Source organism: Triticum aestivum, chromosome 2A, assembly GCF_018294505.1.
Source record: "Triticum aestivum cultivar Chinese Spring chromosome 2A, IWGSC CS RefSeq v2.1, whole genome shotgun sequence".
NCBI lineage: Eukaryota > Viridiplantae > Streptophyta > Magnoliopsida > Poales > Poaceae > Triticum > Triticum aestivum.
In genome coordinates this window covers 731,995,594-732,016,910 of record NC_057797.1, presented here as the reverse complement: position 1 = coordinate 732,016,910, position 21,317 = coordinate 731,995,594, and positions in this window count along the sequence as shown.

Here is a 21,317-nt window from a genome sequence, read left to right as displayed (position 1 = left end):
AGGAACGGCGGCGCCGCGGCAATGAGGCGAGGGCATCGGTCGTCGGATTGGCATCGGGACTGGCTGGCGCGATCTAGAACGAGCCAACGAGGCCGTGGTTGTGGGCTGTGGCTGAATGCGTGCGCAGCGGAAATTATTGGGCTATTTTTTTGGCCCAGTTAAATATCCATAGGTATAATAGGCTGCTCCAAAATCTCAGGGTGGGCCACGGCCCACCCTGGCCACCCTGTAGCTCCGTCCCTGGTTGGATGGTTAGGAGGACTGTGATATTTTTAGCTTACCGAGGTTTAAATCCTGATGCTCACATTTATTTCTGGATTTATTTTAGAATTTTCAACGATGCGTATTTAATGGGAGGAGACGTTCCCGTCGACGACGAGGTGCCTACGGTGACTTCGTAAATTTCAAGATGATATGCCGGCTCAGTCTTTCGGAGGTACTCATAGAAGTAGGGTGTGCATGTGTGCGTCCATAGGAGTGAGTGTATGCGCGTGTATATAAGTGCTTACGTTTGTCCCGTGTTAAAAAAACTTCAAACGCTATAACATCATTTGTGTATGACGGCGAATGGCGAAGCAACAGTGAGACTTCAGTTTCAGGGCACGTCTAGCCACTAGTAGAAAACAGGGCTTTGGTTCGGACCTGGCCAGTCCATTAGTCCCGGTTCAGTCACAAACCGGGACCCATGGGGGTATACATCCCGGTTCGTGAGCCCGGGGGGGGGGGCGGCCGGGGCCTCGTGGGCATTGGTCCCGGTTCATCTGGATCCATTTGTCCCGATTATAGGCATGAACCGGGACCGATGGGCCTCGCTCCTGGCCCACATACATTGGTCCCAGTTCGTGGCTCGAACCGGGACAGAAGGTGGAGCTTTAGTCCCGGTTCCAGCCACAAACCGGGACAAATGAGCTGCCTATATATATACCCCATCGCCGCAGCAGAGCACTCCACAGTGCTTTGTTTTTTCTAGCCGGCGAGGGGAGGGCATTTGGGTGCTCTAGCTCACCTCCTATGCACATGAGGTGTTTGATGAAATGCCCGAGCCACACTAGTTAAGCTTTCTTCTCTCGAAGCTCGACCTCCAAACTCCATTTTCTCTAAGATTTGCATAGGTTTAGCGGTCCGTCATGTCCTGTCCCTGTCTTCACCGCCGTCGATCGCCTGCGCCGATCTCGTCGCCGGCACCACCGTGGTGAGCCTCTTGTTCTTATCTTCTTTCTGAAAGAAAAAATATTCTTACTTTAGATATATGCTTGTCTAATTTTCTTATTTTCATTATTGCTTGTTATTATATAGTGCGATGGTTTTGGTATCCGCCCCCGTTGGCCCTCGTCCTAGCTATGATTCAGATGTGGTATATATTATCTTTTTATAACTATTTGGTTCATTTATTGTTTATGATAATTATGCCGACCAATGTGACATGGATTTTATTTATGCACGAGGTAGTTGAACCGGAAATTCCAACCGACCCTATTGTCGAGAGGTTAAATTTAGTTGAAGAAGAAAATAATTACTTGAAGAAAAAAATAAAAAAAATTGAGGAGGAGAAGATGATATTGGAGTTGCATGTTTCGGATGTCGTCGATGATCACAAGATCAAGATGAATGCAATGCGGTTGAAGATGAGAAAGATTAGAAAATATGCCATTCATACCGAGGCTTGGTATCATTATGCCGTTGGATCAATTGTTACCTTGGTTGTGATTATGATCGCATTTGTTGTTGCATTGAAAGGATTTACATAGTTCCAATGTATGGTCTAAGTAGATGCTCTGGAGAGCTATATGTTGTTCAATTTGAACTATGTATGTACTTTGATTTTAATGTGATGATGAACTTCTATTAATTTGGTCACTTATCTATCCATGTGATTCTGTAATGGTTTTTGACACACACAATTATATATAATGCAAGCAGATGAACCGGCAATGGATGTACGGTGACAGACACACATAATTATGTTTCTCGAAGTGGCTGAGGCAAACAAGCAAAATGGTTGCATGAAAAATAACAAATGAAGTAAGAAAGGGTTGAAAATTGATAATGTGGCTATGAATGGTGCATTTTGAACACACAAAAAGTTTGGAGTTCAAATAAGTTCAAAAAAAATGAAATCCCTTTGTAACAGATGAGTTTTCGTCTAAAACCCTGATACTTCGAAAGAGATTCTCCATTTTGTATACGAAGTGCATCTAGTTTTGCCGTAACCATCTCTACTTTTTTACCAGATGCTATGTGGATGAAATGATGATACCATACCAACTTTCAACCTTTTCAGAGTTAATTTGTAGTGCTTTTCAATTGTAGGGTCATTTAGTGCAAAAAATGAACTAATAGCAAAAATAATGAAATAGAAAACTTTTATGAAACTCTGATAGAAGAAATAATGAACTAAAAGAATGAACTAGAAAAAACAATGAACTAAATTTTTCTAATGAAACTCTAATAGCAAAAGGAATCAACTAAAAAGAATTCATCAACCTCTAGTATTATTGAAACTAAAATTATATAAAATTTATGCAACTAAAATTCAAAGTATTTTCTGTTCAAAACATTATAAGCAAAAAGAAATTTCATAAATAACTTTTTTGTTAGAAACTTTAATAGCAAAAAGAATTATCATAATTTTTTTAGAAACTAAAATAACAAAAACTATTTTTGAATATAATGATAAAATACAGTAATATTAAATAGCAGGAAAAAGAATCACTCCAAAATCTATTTTTATAATAAAGTTAATCACAAATTAGTGATTCACACAAATGTCAAAGAATTCAAATATAAACTATTCAAATTGGAAAACTAATGGCACTAACAGAAAGTTTATTATATTTATTACCTAAAATGAAAAAGAATTACTAAAAGACATTAAGTATTTTATTTTTATAGTAAAGTTAATCACAAACTAGTGATCCACGCAAATTTCAAAGAATTCAAATATAAACTATTCAAATTGGAAAACTAATGGCACTAACAGAAAGTTTATTATTTTTATTACCTAAAATCAAAGAGAATCACTAAAAAACAGTAAGTATTTTATTTTATAGTAAAGTTAATCACAAACTAGTGATTCACACAAATTTCAAAGAATTCAAATTTAAACTATTCAAATTGGAAAACTAATGGCACTAATAGAAAATTTATTATTTTTATTACCTAAAATCAAAAAGAATCACTGAAAACAGTAAGTATTTTGTTTTTATAGTAAAGTTAATCACAAACTAGTGATTCACACAAATTTCAAAGAATTAAAATTTAAACTATTCAAATTGGAAAACTAATGGCACTAATAGAAAGTTTATTATTTTTATTACCTAAAATAAAAAACAATCACTGAAAAACAGTAAGTATTTTGTTGTAAGTAGAAAAAATATAAAAAAAATAAAGCAACACAGATAACAAAAAAGCAGGAAAAAATAAAAAATGCCACCTACTGGGCCACCACGGCCTGAATACGACTAGAAACTCACCCATGGGCTAGGATTCAGCCCGCATTAGACCCAGTAGGCCCACAAGCAGACAAAGTGACTTTAGGCCCGTAAGCCTGCATTAGAGAGGAGCTCGATGTGGTCAGCACAATAGCGCTTATAAACCACTGTCGAAGCCTCTCGGCTAGCGAGGTGGGACTAAACATCCCACCGCACCGCGACAGTTCCAGCACAAGACCATTGGTACCGGTTCGTGGCTCGGACCGGGACGAAAGGTGGCCTTTGGTCTCAGTTCTTGGCACCAACCAGAACCAATGCCACCCCTTTAGTCCCGGTTGGTGCCACCAACCGGTACCAAAGGCCTCTGCTTCCCACCCTTTGGGCTGCTGAAAAGAGACCGAGACCAATGCTTCGTGTATATAAGCAAGACTTGTGAAAATTTCCACTTCTCATCTCGCAGTTTCCTCCCCGACGACGCCGACGACATCGACGCCGCCAGGCTGCCGCCCCCGACCGCCGTCTCCGTCGTCGCCGTCGCCCCTGCCCCGGCCTCGCCACACCCTGCCCCGACCTCGACGCGCCCTGCCCCGAACTCGCCGTCGCCGAACCCTGCCCCGACCTCGCCACGCTGCCCCGACCTCGCCGTCACGCACGCCGAGCGCCCTGCCCTGACCTTGCCGCCGCTCGCCTGCACTATGAGCCTCACCGCGCCATTCCCCCTCCTCTCCCCCCCCCCCCCCCCCCCGCGCCCCAACGCCGCCGCCCGCCCCGACGCCGACGACGAAGGCCCTGTTCACATATAGATTTTTTTTCATATTGTAGTAGTAGATGATGACGATGATGATGTATGTATGTTCATATGCAAAAGTTAGGATTTTTTTTCTGTTCATAGAATTTTTTTGGTGATATTATTGTAGAATATGCAAATGTTTCTATGTTCATATGCAAAGAATATGTCATTTTTAATAGAATTTTAATGATTTTTTTTCTGTTGTAATTTTGTTCATACAATTTTTATTGTTTTTTTTCTGTTGTAATTTTGTTCATAAAGTAATTTTTATTGTTTACGTTTAGTTTAGGAAGAAGGAAAAGAAAAAGGAGAAGAAGAGGAGAAGAAGAGGAAAAAAGGAAAAAAAAGAGGATAAGAAGAAAGAAATAGAGGAGAAGAAGAAAAAAATTGGGTATGTCATTGTCGATATACCCCCTCCCGATAACTTCAACACGGGGGGGGGGGGGGTCGATATACCCCCTCCTGATAACTTCAACACGAGGCGGGGTCGATATACCCCCTCCCCGATAACATCATTTTCCCATGTATCCATCTGTCGTTGTCAATATAACCCCCTCCCGGATAACTTCGAAATGAGGGGCGGTCGATATATATACCCCCTCTCGACCGTGATAACTTATACCACGGGAGCACCCCCCGGCCCTCTCGCTCGACCAAAACTCTCGAGGAGACCTGATACGTCTCCAACGTATCTACTTTTCCAAACACTTTTGCCCTTGTTTTGGACTCTAACTTGCATGATTTGAATGGAACTAACACGGACTGACGCTGTTTTCAGCAGAATTGTCATGGTGTTATTTTTGTGCAGAAATAAAAATTCTCGGAATGACCTAAAAATCAACGGAGATTATTTTTGGAATATATAAAAAAATACTGGAAGAAGAATCCACGTCAGGGGGCCCACACCCTGTCCACGAGGGTGGGGGCGTGCCTACCCCCCGGGCGCGCCCCTGCCTCGTGGGCCCCCTGACGCTCCACCGACCTCAACTCCAACTCCATATATTCGTGTTCGGGGAGAAATTAATCAGAGAGAAGGATTCATCGCGTATTACGATATGGAGCCTCCGCCAAGCCCTAAACTCTCTCGGGAGGGCTGATCTAGAGTCTGTTCGGGGCTTCGGAGAGGGGAATCCGTCGCCATCGTCATCATCAACCTTTCTCCATCACCAATTTCATGATGCTCACCGCCATGCGTGGGTAATTCCATCGTAGGCTTGCTGGACGGTGATGGGTTGGATGAGATTTATCATGTAATCGAGTTAGTTTTGTTAGGGTTTGATCCCTAGTATCCACTATGTTCTGAGATTGATGTTGCTATGACTTTGCTATGCTTAATGCTTGTCACTAGGGCCCGAGTGCCATGATTTCAGATCTGAACCTATTATGTTTTCATGAATATATGTGAGTTCTTGATCCTATCTTGCAAGTCTATAGTCACCTACTATGTGTTATGATCCGGCAAGCCCGAAGTGACAATAATCGGGACCACTCCCGGTGATGACCGTAGTTTGAGGAGTTCATGTATTCACTGTGTGTTAATGCTTTGGTCCGGTACTCTATTAAAAGGAGGCATTAATATCCCTTAGTTTCCAATAGGACTCCGCTGCCACGGGAGGGTAGGACAAAAGATGTCATGCAAGTTCTTTTCCATAAGCGCGTATGACTATATTTGGAATACATGCCTACATTACATTGATGAATTGGAGCTAGTTCTGTGTCACCCAGGCCCGGCCCATAGGCCGGGCAAATGGGGCACCCGCCCTGGGCCCCGAGCAGGCAGGGGCCCCAGCCCAGGTAATGTTCCTTAACAAGTACGACGATAAACAGCGGGAAAAAAAGGCCCAAGTCGACAGCCCCACGAAGGAATCGATGGCTAATCAGAGTCCGCCGTTTGCACTGCACCCAGGACCATCGTTCTCTATTTACTCCGGGACTCCTCTACTTCCTCAAATCGCGAACTCCTAGTACAGCGCCGCCCCTCAAACTCCTCTTCGATTCCAAGGTCTCATCTAGCCATTAATGGATACATAAGGCGTGAATTCATTCCCAGTTGATTCTCCTTCCTTCTCAATGTTCTGCTCACTCCCCATCAACTAGATGTTGGAGAGACCGAGATGGTACATGTTCTTATTTCCTGTAATCTTGTTCCTCAATTCAAATATTCCACATAGCCACATCCGCATGGATCTTCTTTTGCTCTTGGTCAGGACCTTACGATAAGGAGCAATTTTATTCACTTCATGGTATCATCTTCTTGTTCGTGATGACTGTTGTGGCATGCCGATCAAGCCAGCTATGTAGTACATCAACATAAATCCATTTCCACGTGCTTTTGTTACTTGTATTAAATATTTTAATGCAGCTTATTTAGTTACATGTCTTCAAGAAAGTATTTTTCTACTAGTATCATGTTAAGTTCTGATCGTCATGGTATTGGTATAAACATGAAATACTCAGTTTGATTTACTATGCCTTAAGTTGGATAGTTTGGAAGAGATGAGTTATTCGTTTTTTATTCAAGAACATGGATATTTACTTTGTTATTAAAGTACAACAATATTTTTGAGCCTTTGTGCATGAAGAAGGGCCCCTTATTCTTAACTTGCTCCTGGGCCCAGTATAGCTGTGGGTCGGCCCTGGTGTCACCCTATGTTATGACTGTTACATGATCGATCACATCCGACATAATTATCCATCACCGATCCATTGCCTACGAGTTTTTCATATATTGTTCTTCGCTTATTTACTTTTCCGATGCTATTGTTACAATCACTACAAAACCCAAAAATATTACTTTTGCTATCGTTACCACTACTATCATATTACTTTGCTACTAAATACTTTGCTGCAGATATTAAGTTTCCAGGTGTGGTTGAATTGACAACTCAGCTGCTAATACTTGAGAATATTCTTTGGCTCCCCTTGTGCCGAATAAATAAATTTGGGTTGAATACTCTACCCTCGAAAACTGTTGCGACCCCCTATACTTGTGGGTTATCAAGACTATTTTCTGGTGCCGTTGCCGGGGAGCATAGCTCTACTCTTTCAGTCACTTGGGATATATCTTCTTATCACTATGAAGAATTTAAAAGATCAAAGAACCAAGATTTTCCCCTCAACTACGAGGGGAGGTAAGGAACTGACATCTAGCTCTGCACTTGATTCACCTTCTGTTTTGAGTAAGCTTGCGACACCTAAACTTGCTTCTGCTATTAATTCTGATATGTCGCATGTTATTGATGATGCCACTTCTGCTATGCATGATACTTATGATGGAACTACTTCTATGCTTGATACTACTGCGCCACAAGGTGAATTTCTTGATGAACAACTTGCTAGGGCTAGAGAGAATGAAATTATTAAAACAGATAATATTGATGAAAGTGATGATGAAAATTCTCCCCCTAGATATGAATTTCCTGTTGTTCCTGAGGGTTATGTTATGGATGAAGAAACTGCTAGAGACTTTCTTGCCTGCAATGATAGAAGTGATCTTAAGAAACTATCAGCTAAGTTGAAAGAAAAATCTCTGAATGCTAGAATGAAATATGATCCTGATTATGCTACTTCACCTATCTTTATTACTGATAAGGATTATGATTTCTCAGTTGATCCTGATATAATTACTTTGGTTGAATCTGATCCTTTCTATGGCTATGAATCTGAAACTGTTGTGGCACATCTTACTAAATTAAATGATATAGCTACCCTGTTCACTAATGATGAGAAAACTCGCTACTATTATATCCTTAAATTATTTCCGTTCTCATTAAAGGGTGATGCTAAGATATAGTTTAATTCTCTTGATCCTGGTTGTGTGCGTAGTCCCCAGGATATGATTTACTACTTCTTTGCTAAATATTTCCCCGCTCATAAGAAACAAGCTGCTTTAAGGGAAATATATAATTTTGTGCAAATTGAAGAAGAGAGTCTCCCACAAGCTTGGGGGAGGCTTCTCCAATTACTTAATGCTTTTCCTGGTCATCCTCTCAAAAAAATGAAATACTTGATATCTTTTATAATGGACTAACCGATGCTTCCAGAGATTACCTGGATAGTTGTGCTGGTTGTGTTTTCAGGGAAAGAACTGTTGATCAAGCTGAATTGCTATTGAAAAATATGTTGACTAATGAAAATAATTGGACACTTCCTGAACCAACTCCTAAGCCAACTCCGAAGAAAAGGGGTATTCTATTTCTTAGTCCTGAAGATATGCAAGAGGCAAAGAAATCTATGAAAGAAAAAGGTATAAAAGCTGAAGATGTTAAGAATTTACCTCCGGTTGAAGAAATACATGGTCTTAATTCACCACCTATTGAAGAAACACACGGCCTTGATAACCCGACACAAATAGTAAAGGTAAACTCTCTCTATAGATATGATAAAGCTGAAATCCCTCCTGCTAAGTTTGCTAGCCAATGTTTAGATGAATTTGATAACTTTATTGTTAGACAAGAAAACTTCAATGCTTATGTTGGTAGACAATTGAAACAGAATGCTTATATGATTGAACACTTGGGTGATTATATGGCTAATGTTAAAGGTGAACTTAAACTTATTAGTAAACATGCTTCTATGGTTACCACTCAAGTAGAACAAGTGCTTAAAGCTCAGAATGATTTGATCAATGAATTAAATAATAATAAAAATGATAATGTTGTTAGAGTTATGACTAGAGGGGTTAAATGACTCTAGAACCTTTGTATCATGAAGGCCACCCTAAGAGAATTGAGCAAGATTCTCAGAGAATTAATATTGATGCACCTAGTCCTTCTAAAAGGAAGAAAAAGAAAAATGATAGGACTTTGCATGCTTCTAGTGAACCTGTTGTTGACACACCTGAGAATCCCAATGATATTTCTATCTCTGATGCTGAAACACAATCTGGTAATGAACATGAACCTAGTGATAATGTTAATGATGATGTTCATGCTGATGCTCAACCTAGTAATGATAATGATGTAGAAATTGAACCTGCTGTTGATCTTGATAACCCACAATCAAAGAATCAACGTTATGATAAGAGAGACTTTGTTGCTAGGAAGCACGGTAAAGAAAGAGAACCATGGGTTCAGAAACCGATGCCTTTTCCTCCTAAACCATCCAAGAAAAAGGATGATGATGATTTTGAGCGCTTTGCTGAAATGATTAGACCTATCTTTTTGCGTATGCGTTTGACTGATATGCTTAAAATGAATCCTTATGCTAAGTATATGAAGGAAATTGTTACTAATAAAAGAAAGATACCGGAAGGTGAAATTTCCACCATGCTTGCTAATTATACTTTTAAGGGTGGAATACCAAAGAAACTTGGAGATCCAGGTGAAGGAAATATGCCCTAGAGGCAATAATAAAGTTATTATTTATTTCCTTATAATCATGATAAATGTTTATTATTCATGCTAGAATTGTATTTTCCGAAAACATAATACATGTGTGAATACATAGACAAACAGAGTGTCACTAGTATGCCTCTACTTGACTAGCTCGTTAATCAAAGATGGTTATGTTTCCTAACCATGAACAATGAGTTGTTATTTGATTAACGAGGTCACATCATTAGTAGAATGATCTGATTGACATGACCCATTCCATTAGCTTAGCACCTGATCGTTTAGTATGTTGCTATTGCTTTCTTCATGACTTATACATGTTCCTATGACTATGAGATTATGCAACTCCCGTTTACCGGAGGAACACTTTGGGTACTACCAAACGTCACAATGTAAATGGGTGGTTATAAAGGAGTACTACAGGTGTCTCCAATGGTCGATGTTGGGTTGGCGTATTTCGAGATTAGGATTTGTCACTCCGATTGTCGGAGAGGTATCTCTGGGCCCTCTCGGTAATACACATCACATAAGCCTTGCAAGCATTACAACTAATATGTTAGTTGTGAGATGATGTATTACGGAACGAGTAAAGAGACTTGTCGGTAACGAGATTGAACTAGGTATTGGATACCGACGATCGAATCTCGGGCAAGTAACATACCGATGACAAAGGGAACAACGTATGTTGTTATGCGGTCTGACCGATAAAGATCTTCGTAGAATATGTAGGAGCCAATATGGGCATCCAGGTCCCGCTATTGGTTATTGACCAGAGACATGTCTCGGTCATGTCTACATTGTTCTCGAACCCGTAGGGTCCGCACGCTTAAGGTTACGATGACAGTTATATTATGAGTTTATGCATTTTGATGTACCGAAGGTTGTTCGGAGTCCCGGATGTGACCACGGACATGACGAGGAGTCTCGAAATGGTCGAGACGTAAAGATTGATATATTGGAAGCCTATGTTTGGACATCGGAAGTGTTCCGGGTGAAATCGGGATTTTACCGGGTTACCGGGAGGTTACCGGAACCCCCCGGGAGCCATATGGGCCTTCATGGGCCTTAGTGGAAAGGAGAAAGGGGCAGCCCAAGGTGGCTGCGCCTCTTCCCCCTCCCCTAGTCCTATTAGGACTAGGAGAAGGTGGCCGGCCCCCCTCTCTCCCTTCCCCTCCGAGGAATCCTAGTTGGACTAGGATTGGGGGGAGGAATCCTACTCCCAGAGGGAGTAGGACTCTCCTGCGCCTCCCTCTATGGCCGGCCAGCCTCCCCTCCTCTCCTCCTTTATATACTGAGGCAGGGGCACCTCTAAACACACAAGTTGACACAAGTTTATCCACGTGATCGATTCCTTAGCCGTGTGCGGTGCCCCCTGCCACCATATTCCTCGATAATACTGTAGCGGAGTTTAGGCGAAGCCCTGCTGCTGTAGTTCATCAAGATCGTCACCACGCCGTCGTGCTGACGAAACTCTTCCCCGACACTTTGCTGGATCGGAGTCCGGGGATCGTCATCGAGCTGAACGTGTGCTCGAACTCGGAGGTGCCGTAGTTTCGGTGCTTGATCGGTTGGATCGTGAAGACGTACGACTACTTCCTCTACGTCGTGTCATCGCTTCCGCAGTCGGTCTGCGTTGGGTACGTAGACAACACTCTCCTCTCGTTGCTATGCATCACATGATCCTTTGTGCGCGTAGGAAATTTTTTTGAAATTACTACGAAACCCAACAGTGGCATCCGAGCCTAGGTTAATGATGTTGATGTTATATGCACGAGTAGAACACAAGTAAGTTGTGGACGATACAAGTCATACTGCCTACCAGCATGTCATATTTTGGTTCGGCGGTATTGTTGGACGAGACGACCCGGACCAACCTTACGCGTACGCTTACGCGAGACCGGTTCCCTCGACGTGCTTTGCACAGAGATGGCTTGCGGGCGACTGCCTCTCCAACTTTAGTTGAACCAAGTATGGCTACGTCCGGTCCTTGCGAAGGTTAAAACGGAGTCTATTTGACAAACTATCGTTGTGGTTTTGATGCGTAGGTGAGATTGGTTCTTACTTAAGCCCGTAGCAGCCACGTAAAACATGCAACAACAAAGTAGAGGACGTCTAACTTGTTTTTGCAGGGCATGTTGTGATGTGATATGGTCAAGGCATGATGCTGAATTTTATTGTATGAGATGATCATGTTTTGTAACCAAGTTATCGGCAACTGGCAGGAGCCATATGGTTGTCGCTTTATTGTATGCAATGCAATCGCGATGTAATGCTTTACTTTATTACTAAACGGTAGTGATAGTCGTGGAAGCATAAGATTGGCGAGACGACAACGATGCTACGATGGAGATCAAGGTGTCGCGCCGGTGACGATGGTGATCATGATGGTGCTTCGGAGATGGAGATCACAAGCACAAGATGATGATGGCCATATCATATCACTTATATTGATTGCATGTGATGTTTATCTTTTTATGCATCTTATCTTGCTTTGATTGACGGTAGCATTATAAGATGATCTCTCACTAAAATTATCAAGAAGTGTTCTCCCTGAGTATGCACCGTTGCAAAAGTTCTTCGTGCTGAGACACCACGTGATGATCGGGTGTGATAGGCTCTACGTTCAAATACAACGGGTGCAAAACAGTTGCGCACGCAGAATACTCAGGTTAAACTTGACGAGCCTAGCATATGCAGATATGGCCTCGGAACACGGAGACCGAAAGGTCGAGCGTGAATCATATAGTAGATATGATCAACATAATGATGTTCACCGATGAAACTACTCCATCTCACGTGATGATCGGACATGGTTTAGTTGATTTGGATCACGTGATCACTTAGAGGATTAGAGGGATGTCTATCTAAGTGGGAGTTCTTTAATAATATGATTAATTGAACTTAAAATTTATCATGAACTTAGTCCCTGATAGTATCTTGCTTGTTTATGTTGATTGTAGATAGATGGCTCGTGCTGTTGTTCCGTTAAATTTTAATGTGTTCCTTGAGAAAGCAAAGTTGAAAGATGATGGTAGCAATTACACGGACTGGGTCCGTAACTTGAGGATTATCCTCATTGCTGCACAGAAGAATTACGTCCTGGAAGCACCGCTGGGTGCCAGGCCTGCTGCTGGAGCAACGCCAGATGTTATGAACGTCTGGCAGAGCAAAGCTGATGACTACTCGATAGTTCAGTGTGCCATGCTTTACGGCTTAGAATCGGGACTTCAACGACGTTTTGAACGTCATGGAGCATATGAGATGTTCCAGGAGTTGAAGTTAATATTTCAAGCAAATGCCCGGATTGAGAGATATGAAGTCTCCAATAAGTTCTATAGCTGCAAGATGGAAGAGAACAGTTCTGTCAGTGAGCATATACTCAAAATGTCTGGGTATAATAATCACTTGATTCAATTGGGAGTTAATCTTCCGGATGATTGCGTCATTGACAGAATTCTCCAATCACTGCCACCAAGCTACAAGAGCTTCGTGATGAACTATAATATGCAAGGGATGAACACGACTATTCCCGAGCTCTTCGCAATGCTGAAAGCTGCGGAGGTAGAAATCAAGAAGGAGCATCAAGTGTTGATGGTTAACAAGACCACTAGTTTCAAGAAAAAGGGCAAAGGGAAGAAAAAGGGGAACTTCAAAAAGAACGGCAAGCAATTTGCTGCTCAAGAGAAGAAACCCAAGTCTAGACCTAAGCCTGAAACTGAGTGCTTCTACTGCAAGCATACTGGTCACTGGAAGCGGAACTGCCCCAAGTATTTGGCGGATAAGAAGGATGGCAAGGTGAACAAAGGTATATGTGATATACATGTTATTGATGTGTACCTTACCAATGCTCGCAGTAGCACCTGGGTATTTGATACTGGTTCTGTTGCTAGTATTTGCAACTCGAAACAGGGACTACAGAATAAGCGGGCACTGGCAAAGGACGAGGTGACGATGCGCGTGGGAAACGGTTCCAAAGTCGATGTGATCGCGGTCGGCACGCTACCTCTACATATACCTTCGGGATTAATATTAGACCTAAATAATTGTTATTTGGTGCCAGCGTTGAGCATGAACATTATATCTGGATCTTGTTTAATGCGAGACGGTTATTCATTTAAATCAGAGAATAATGGTTGTTCTATTTATATGAGTAATATCTTTTATGGTCATGCACCCTTGAAGAGTGGTCTATTCTTACTAAATCTCGATAGTAGTAATACACATATTCATAATGTTGAAACCAAAAGATACAGAGTTGATAATGAAAGTGCAACTTATTTGTGGCACTGTCGTTTAGGTCATATCGGTGTAAAACGCATGAAGAAACTCCATACTAATGGACTTTTGGAACCACTTGATTATGAATCACTTGGTACTTGCGAACCATGCCTCATGGGCAAGATGACTAAAACACCGTTCTCCGGTACTATGGAGAGAGCAACAGATTTGTTGGAAATCATACATACCGATGTATGTGGTCCGATGAATATTGAGGCTCGTGGCGGATATCGTTATTTTCTCACCTTCACAGATGATTTGAGCAGATATGGATATATCTACTTAATGAAGCATAAGTCTGAAACATTTGAAAAGTTCAAAGAATTTCAGAGTGAAGTTGAAAATCATCGTAACAAGAAAATAAAGTTTCTACGATCTGATCGTGGAGGAGAATATTTGAGTTACGAGTTTGGTGTACATTTGAAAAACTGTGGAATAGTTTCGCAACTCACGCCACCCGGAACACCACAGCGTAATGGTGTGTCCGAACGTCGTAATCATACTTTACTAGATATGGTGCGATCTATGATGTCTCTTACTGATTTACCGCTATCATTTTGGGGTTATGCTTTAGAGACGGCCGCATTCACGTTAAATAGGGCACCATCAAAATCCGTTGAGACGACGCCTTATGAACTGTGGTTTGGCAAGAAACCAAAGTTGTCGTTTCTTAAAGTTTGGGGCTGCGATGCTTATGTGAAAAAGCTTCAACCTGATAAGCTCGAACCCAAATCGGAGAAATGTGTATTCATAGGATACCCAAAGGAAACTGTTGGGTACACCTTCTATCACAGATCCGAAGGCAAAACATTTGTTGCTAAGAATGGATCATTTCTAGAGAAGGAGTTTCTCTCGAAAGAAGTGAGTGGGAGGAAAGTAGAACTTGACGAGGTAACTGTACCTGCTCCCTTACTGGAAAGTAGTTCATCACAGAAAACTGTTTCAGTGACACCTACACCAGTTAGTGAGGAAGCCAATGATAATGATCATGAAACTTCAGATCAAGATACTACTGAACTTCGTAGATCAACCAGAGTAAGATCCGCACCAGAGTGGTACGGTAATCCTGTTCTGGAGGTCATGCTACTAGATCATGATGAACCTACGAACTATGAAGAAGCGATGGTGAGCCCAGATTCCGCAAAGTGGCTTGAAGCCATGAAATCTGAGATGGGATCCATGTATGAGAACAAAGTATGGACTTTGGTTGACTTGCCCGATGATCGGCAAGCAATTGAGAATAAATGGATTTTTAAGAAGAAGACTGACGCTGATGGTAATGTTACTGTCTACAAAGATCGACTTGTCGCAAAAGGTTTTCGGCAAGTTCAAGGAATTGACTACGATGAGACCTTCTCACCCGTAGCGATGCTTAAGTCCGTCCGAATCATGTTAGCAATTGCCGCATTTTATGATTATGAAATTTGGCAAATGGATGTCAAAACTGCATTCCTGAATGGATTCCTGGAAGAAGAGTTGTATATGATGCAACCAGAAGGTTTTGTCGATCCAAAGGAGCTAACAAAGTGTGCAAGCTCCAGCGATCCATTTATGGACTGGTGCAAGCCTCTCGGAGTTGGAATAAACGTTTTGATAGTGTGATCAAAGCATTTGGTTTTATACAGACTTTTGGAGAAGCCTGTATTTACAAGAAAGTGAGTGGGAGCTCTGTAGCATTTCTGATATTATATGTGGATGACATATTACTGATTGGAAATGATATAGAATTTCTGGATAGCATAAAGGGATACTTGAATAAAAGTTTTTCAATGAAAGACCTCGGTGAAGCTGCTTACATATTAGGCATTAAGATCTATAGAGACAGATCAAGACGCTTAATTGGACTTTCACAAAGCACATACCTTGACAAAATTTTGAAGAAATTCAAAATGGATCAAGCAAAGAAAGGGTTCTTGCCTGTGTTACAAGGTGTGAAATTGAGTAAGACTCAATGCCCGACCACTGCAGAAGATAGAGAGAATATGAAAGATGTTCCCTATGCATCAGCCATAGGCTCTATCATGTATGCAATGCTGTGTACCAGACCTGATGTGTGCCTTGCTATAAGTTTAGCAGGGAGGTACCAAAGTAATCCAGGAATGGATCACTGGACAGCGGTCAAGAACATCCTGAAATACCTGAAAAGGACTAAGGATATGTTTCTCGTATATGGAAGTGACAAAGAGCTCATCGTAAAAGGTTACGTTGATGCAAGCTTTGACACTGATCCGGACGATTCTAAATCGCAAACCGGATACGTGTTTACATTAAACGGTGGAGCTGTCAGTTGGTGCAGTTCTAAACAAAGCGTCGTAGCGGGATCTACATGTGAAGAGGAATACATAGCTGCTTCGGAAGCAGCAAATGAAGGAGTCTGGATGAAGGAGTTCATATCCGATCTAGGTGTCATACCTAGTGCATCGGGTCCAATGAAAATCTTTTGTGACAATACTGGTGCAATTGCCTTGGCAAAGGAATCCAGATTTCACAAAAGGACCAAACACATCAAGAGACGCTTCAACTCCATCCGGGATCTAGTCCAGGTGGGAGACATAGAGATTTGCAAGATACATACGGATCTGAATGTTGCAGACCCGTTGACTAAGCCTCTTCCACGAGCAAAACATGATCAGCACCAAAGCTCCATGGGTGTTAGATTCATTACAGTGTAATCTAGATTATTGACTCTAGTGCAAGTGGGAGACTGAAGGAAATATGCCCTAGAGGCAATAATAAAGTTATTATTTATTTCCTTATAATCATGATAAATGTTTATTATTCATGCTAGAATTGTATTTTCCGGAAACATAATACATGTGTGAATACATAGACAAACAGAGTGTCACTAGTATGCCTCTACTTGACTAGCTCGTTAATCAAAGATGGTTATGTTTCCTAACCATGAACAATGAGTTGTTATTTGATTAACGAGGTCACATCATTAGTAGAATGATCTGATTGACATGACCCATTCCATTAGCTTAGCACCTGATCGTTTACTATGTTGCTATTGCTTTCTTCATGACTTATACATGTTCCTATGACTATGAGATTATGCAACTCCCGTTTACCGGAGGAACACTTTGGGTACTACCAAACGTCACAACGTAAATGGGTGATTATAAAGGAGTACTACAGGTGTCTCCAATGGTCGATGTTGGGTTGGCGTATTTCGAGATTAGGATTTGTCACTCCGATTGTCGGAGAGGTATCTCTGGGCCCTCTCGGTAATACACATCACATAAGCCTTGCAAGCATTACAACTAATATGTTAGTTGTGAGATGATGTATTACGGAATGAGTAAAGAGACTTGTCGGTAACGAGATTGAACTAGGTATTGGATACCGACGATCGAATCTCGGGCAAGTAACATACCGATGACAAAGGGAACAACGTATGTTGTTATGCGGTCTGACCGATAAAGATCTTCGTAGAATATGTAGGAGCCAATATGGGCATCCAGGTCCCGCTATTGGTTATTGACCAGAGACATGTCTCGGTCATGTCTACATTGTTCTCGAACCCGTAGGGTCCGCACGCTTAAGGTTACGATGACAGTTATATTATGAGTTTATGCATTTTGATGTACCGAAGGTTGTTCGGAGTCCCGGATGTGATCACGGACATGACGAGGAGTCTCGAAATGGTCGAGACGTAAAGATTGATATATTGGAAGCCTATGTTTGGACATCGGAAGTGTTCCGGGTGAAATCGGGATTTTACCGGGTTACCGGGAGGTTACCGGAACCCCCCGGGAGCCATATGGGCCTTCATGGGCCTTAGTGGAAAGGAGAAAGGGGCAGCCCAAGGTGGCTGCGCCTCTTCCCCCTCCCCTAGTCCTATTAGGACTAGGAGAAGGTGGCCGGCCCCCCTCTCTCCCTTCCCCTCCGAGGAATCCTAGTTGGACTAGGATTGGGGGGAGGAATCCTACTCCCAGAGGGAGTAGGACTCTCCTGCGCCTCCCTCTATGGCCGGCCAGCCTCCCCTCCTCTCCTCCTTTATATACTGAGGCAGGGGCACCTCTAAACACACAAGTTGACACAAGTTGATCCACGTGATCGATTCCTTAGCCGTGTGCGGTGCCCCCTGCCACCATATTCCTCGATAATACTGTAGCGGAGTTTAGGCGAAGCCCTGCTGCTATAGTTCATCAAGATCGTCACCACGCCGTCGTGCTGACGAAACTCTTCCCCGACACTTTGCTGGATCGGAGTCCGGGGATCGTCATCGAGCTGAACGTGTGCTCGAACTCGGAGGTGCCGTAGTTTCGGTGCTTGATCGGTTGGATCGTGAAGACGTACGACTACTTCCTCTACGTCGTGTCATCGCTTCCGCAGTCGGTCTGCGTTGGGTACGTAGACAACACTCTCCTCTCGTTGCTATGCATCACATGATCCTGTGTGCGCGTAGGAAATTTTTTTGAAATTACTACGAAACCCAACACCAGGAGTACCAACTATACCATGCTCCATTAAAAGAAACTATGTTAAAACTGCTTTATGTGATCTTGGAGCCGGTGTTAGTGTTATGCCTCTCTCTTTATATCGTAGACTTGATTTGAATAAGTTGACACCTACTGAAATATCTTTGCAAATGGCTGATAAATCAACTGCTATACCTGTCGGTATTTGTGAGGATGTGCATGTTGTGGTTGCAAACGTTACTATTTTAACGGACTTTGTTATTCTTGATATTCCCAAGGACGATAGTATGTCTATTGTTCTTGGAAGACCCTTTTTGAATACTGCAGGGGCTGTTATTGATTGCACCAAAGGCAATGTCACTTTTCATGTTAATGGTAATGAGCATACGGTACACTTTCCGAGGAAACAACCTCAAGTCCACAGTATCAATTCCACTGGAAAAATTTCAACAATTACTATTGGTGGTTTTGAATTTCCTCTTCCTACTGTCAAGAAGAAATATGATATTCTTATTATTGGGGATGTGCATATTCCCGTTGAGGTAACCTAGTGTTATTCGAAAATTCTCCAGTTTCATGTTATTCAAAATGAGTTTGTTAATAAGACCGGATCTACCTTGTTAGTGGATTCCTTTTGATGAGCATGAGATGGATGAATTTATAAAACACAACTCTCTGTACCCTCTTTTTACTTTCTGTTATTTATATTAGATAAAGCAAAAATAGTATATCCTGTCTGTTTTCTGAATTATCCATGCAATAAAAAATACCCCGAAAATAAAAGTTCTCCAAATGCCCTGAAATTTAAATATGATTTTTTGGAATATTTGAGAATATCTGGCACTGAGAACATATCAGGGGGAGCAAGCACCTGGCCACGAGGGTCCAGGGCGCGCCCACCCCCTAGGCGTGCCCCCTGCCTCATGGGCCCATGGTGGCTTGCTACCTCTTGAGCACTGCATTGGATTTCCCCGAAGAGGAGAGGATGATGCAGCAAAGTAGCGTAAGTATTTTCCTCAGTTTTTGAGAACCAAGGTATCAATCCAGTAGGAGGCTACGCGCGAGTCCCTCGTACCTACACAAACACAATAGCTCAATGCAACCAACGCGCTTAGGGGTTGTCAATCCCTTCACGGTCACTTACGAAAGTGAGACCTGATAGAGATGATAAATAATATTTTTGGTATAGAGATGCAAAGTAAAAAGTAAAAGCAAAGCAATAATAAAGTGATGGAGATTGATATGATGAGAAAGAGACCCCGGGGCCATAGGTTTCACTAGTGGCTTCTCTCAAGAGCATAAGTATTCTACGGTGGGTGAACAAATTACTGTTGAGCAATTGACAGAATTGAGCATAATTATGAGAATATCTAGGGATGATCATGTATATAGGCATCACGTCCGAGACAAGTAGACTGACTCCTGCCTGCATCTACGACTATTACTCCACTCATCGACCGCTATCCAGCATGCATCTAGAGTATTAAGTTAAAAACAGAGTAACGCCTTAAGCAAGATGACATGATGTAGAGGGATAGTTTCATGCAATATGATAAAACCCCCATCTTGTTATCCTCGATGGCAACAATACAATACGTGCCTTGCTGCCCCTTCTGTCACTGGGAAAGGACACTACAAGATCGAACCCAAAGCTAAGCACTTTTACCATGGCAAGAACAACCAATCTAGTAGGCCAAACCAAACTGATAATTTGAAGAGACTTGCAAAGATAATCAATCATACATAAAAGAATTCAGAGAAGATTCAAATATTATTCATAGATAGACTTGATCATAAACCCACAATTCATCGATCTCAATAAACACACCGCAAAAAGAAGATTACATTGAATAGATCTCCACGAGAGAGGGGGAGAACATTGTATTGAGATCCAAAAAGAGAGAAGAAGCCATCTAGCTACTAACTATGGACCCGTAGGTCTGAAATAAAATACTCACACTTCATCAGAGGGGCTTGGATGATGATGTAGAAGCCCTCCGTGATCGATGCCCCTTCCGGCGAAGCTCCGGAATAGGCCCCAAGATGGGATCTCGTGGATACAGAAAGTTGCGGCGGTGGAATTAGTGTTTTGGCTCCGTCCTCGGTCGTTCGGGGGTACGAAGGTATATATATAGGAGGAAGAAGTACGTCGGTGGAGCTTCGAGGGGCCCACGAGGCAGGGGGCGCGCCCTCCACCCTCGTGACCGCCTCGTGGCTTTCTTGACGGACGGTCCAAGTCTCCTGGATCTTATTTGATGAGAAAATCACGTTTCGAAGGTTTCATTCCGTTTGGAATCCGTTTGATATTCTGTTTCTCCAAAACACTGAAATAGGCAAAAAAACAGCAATTCTGGGCTGGCCTCCGGTTAATAGGTTAGTCCCAAAAATAATATAAAAGTGGAAAATAAAGCCCAGTATAGTCCAAAATAGTAGATAATATAGCATGGAGCAATCAAAAATTATAGATACGCTGGAGACGTATCAAGCATCCCCAAGCTTAATTCCTGCTCGTCCTCGAGTAGGTAAATGATAAAAACAGAATTTGTGATGCGGAGTGCTACTTGGCATAATTTTAATGTAATTCTTCTTAATTGTGGTATGAATATTCAGATCCGAAAGATTCAAGACAACAGTTCATATTGACATAAAAATGATAATACTTCAAGCATACTAACTAAGCAACTATGTCTTCTCAAAATAACATGGCCAAAGAAAGTTCATCCCTACAAAATCATATAGTTTAGTCATGTTTCATTTTCGCCACACAAGAATGTTGTCATCATGCACAACCCTGATGATAAGCCAAGCAATTGTTTCATACTTTAGTAATCTCAAACCTATAAACTTTCACGCAATATATGAGCGCGAGCCATGGACATAGCACTAGGGGTGGAATAAAATATAATGAGGGGGTTATGTGGATAAGACAAAAAAGGAGAAAGTCTCACATCAACGAGGCTAATCAATGGGCTATGGAGATGTCCACCGATTGATGTTAATGCAAAGAGTAGGAATTGCCATGCAACGGATGCACTACAGCTATAAATGTATGAAAGCTCAA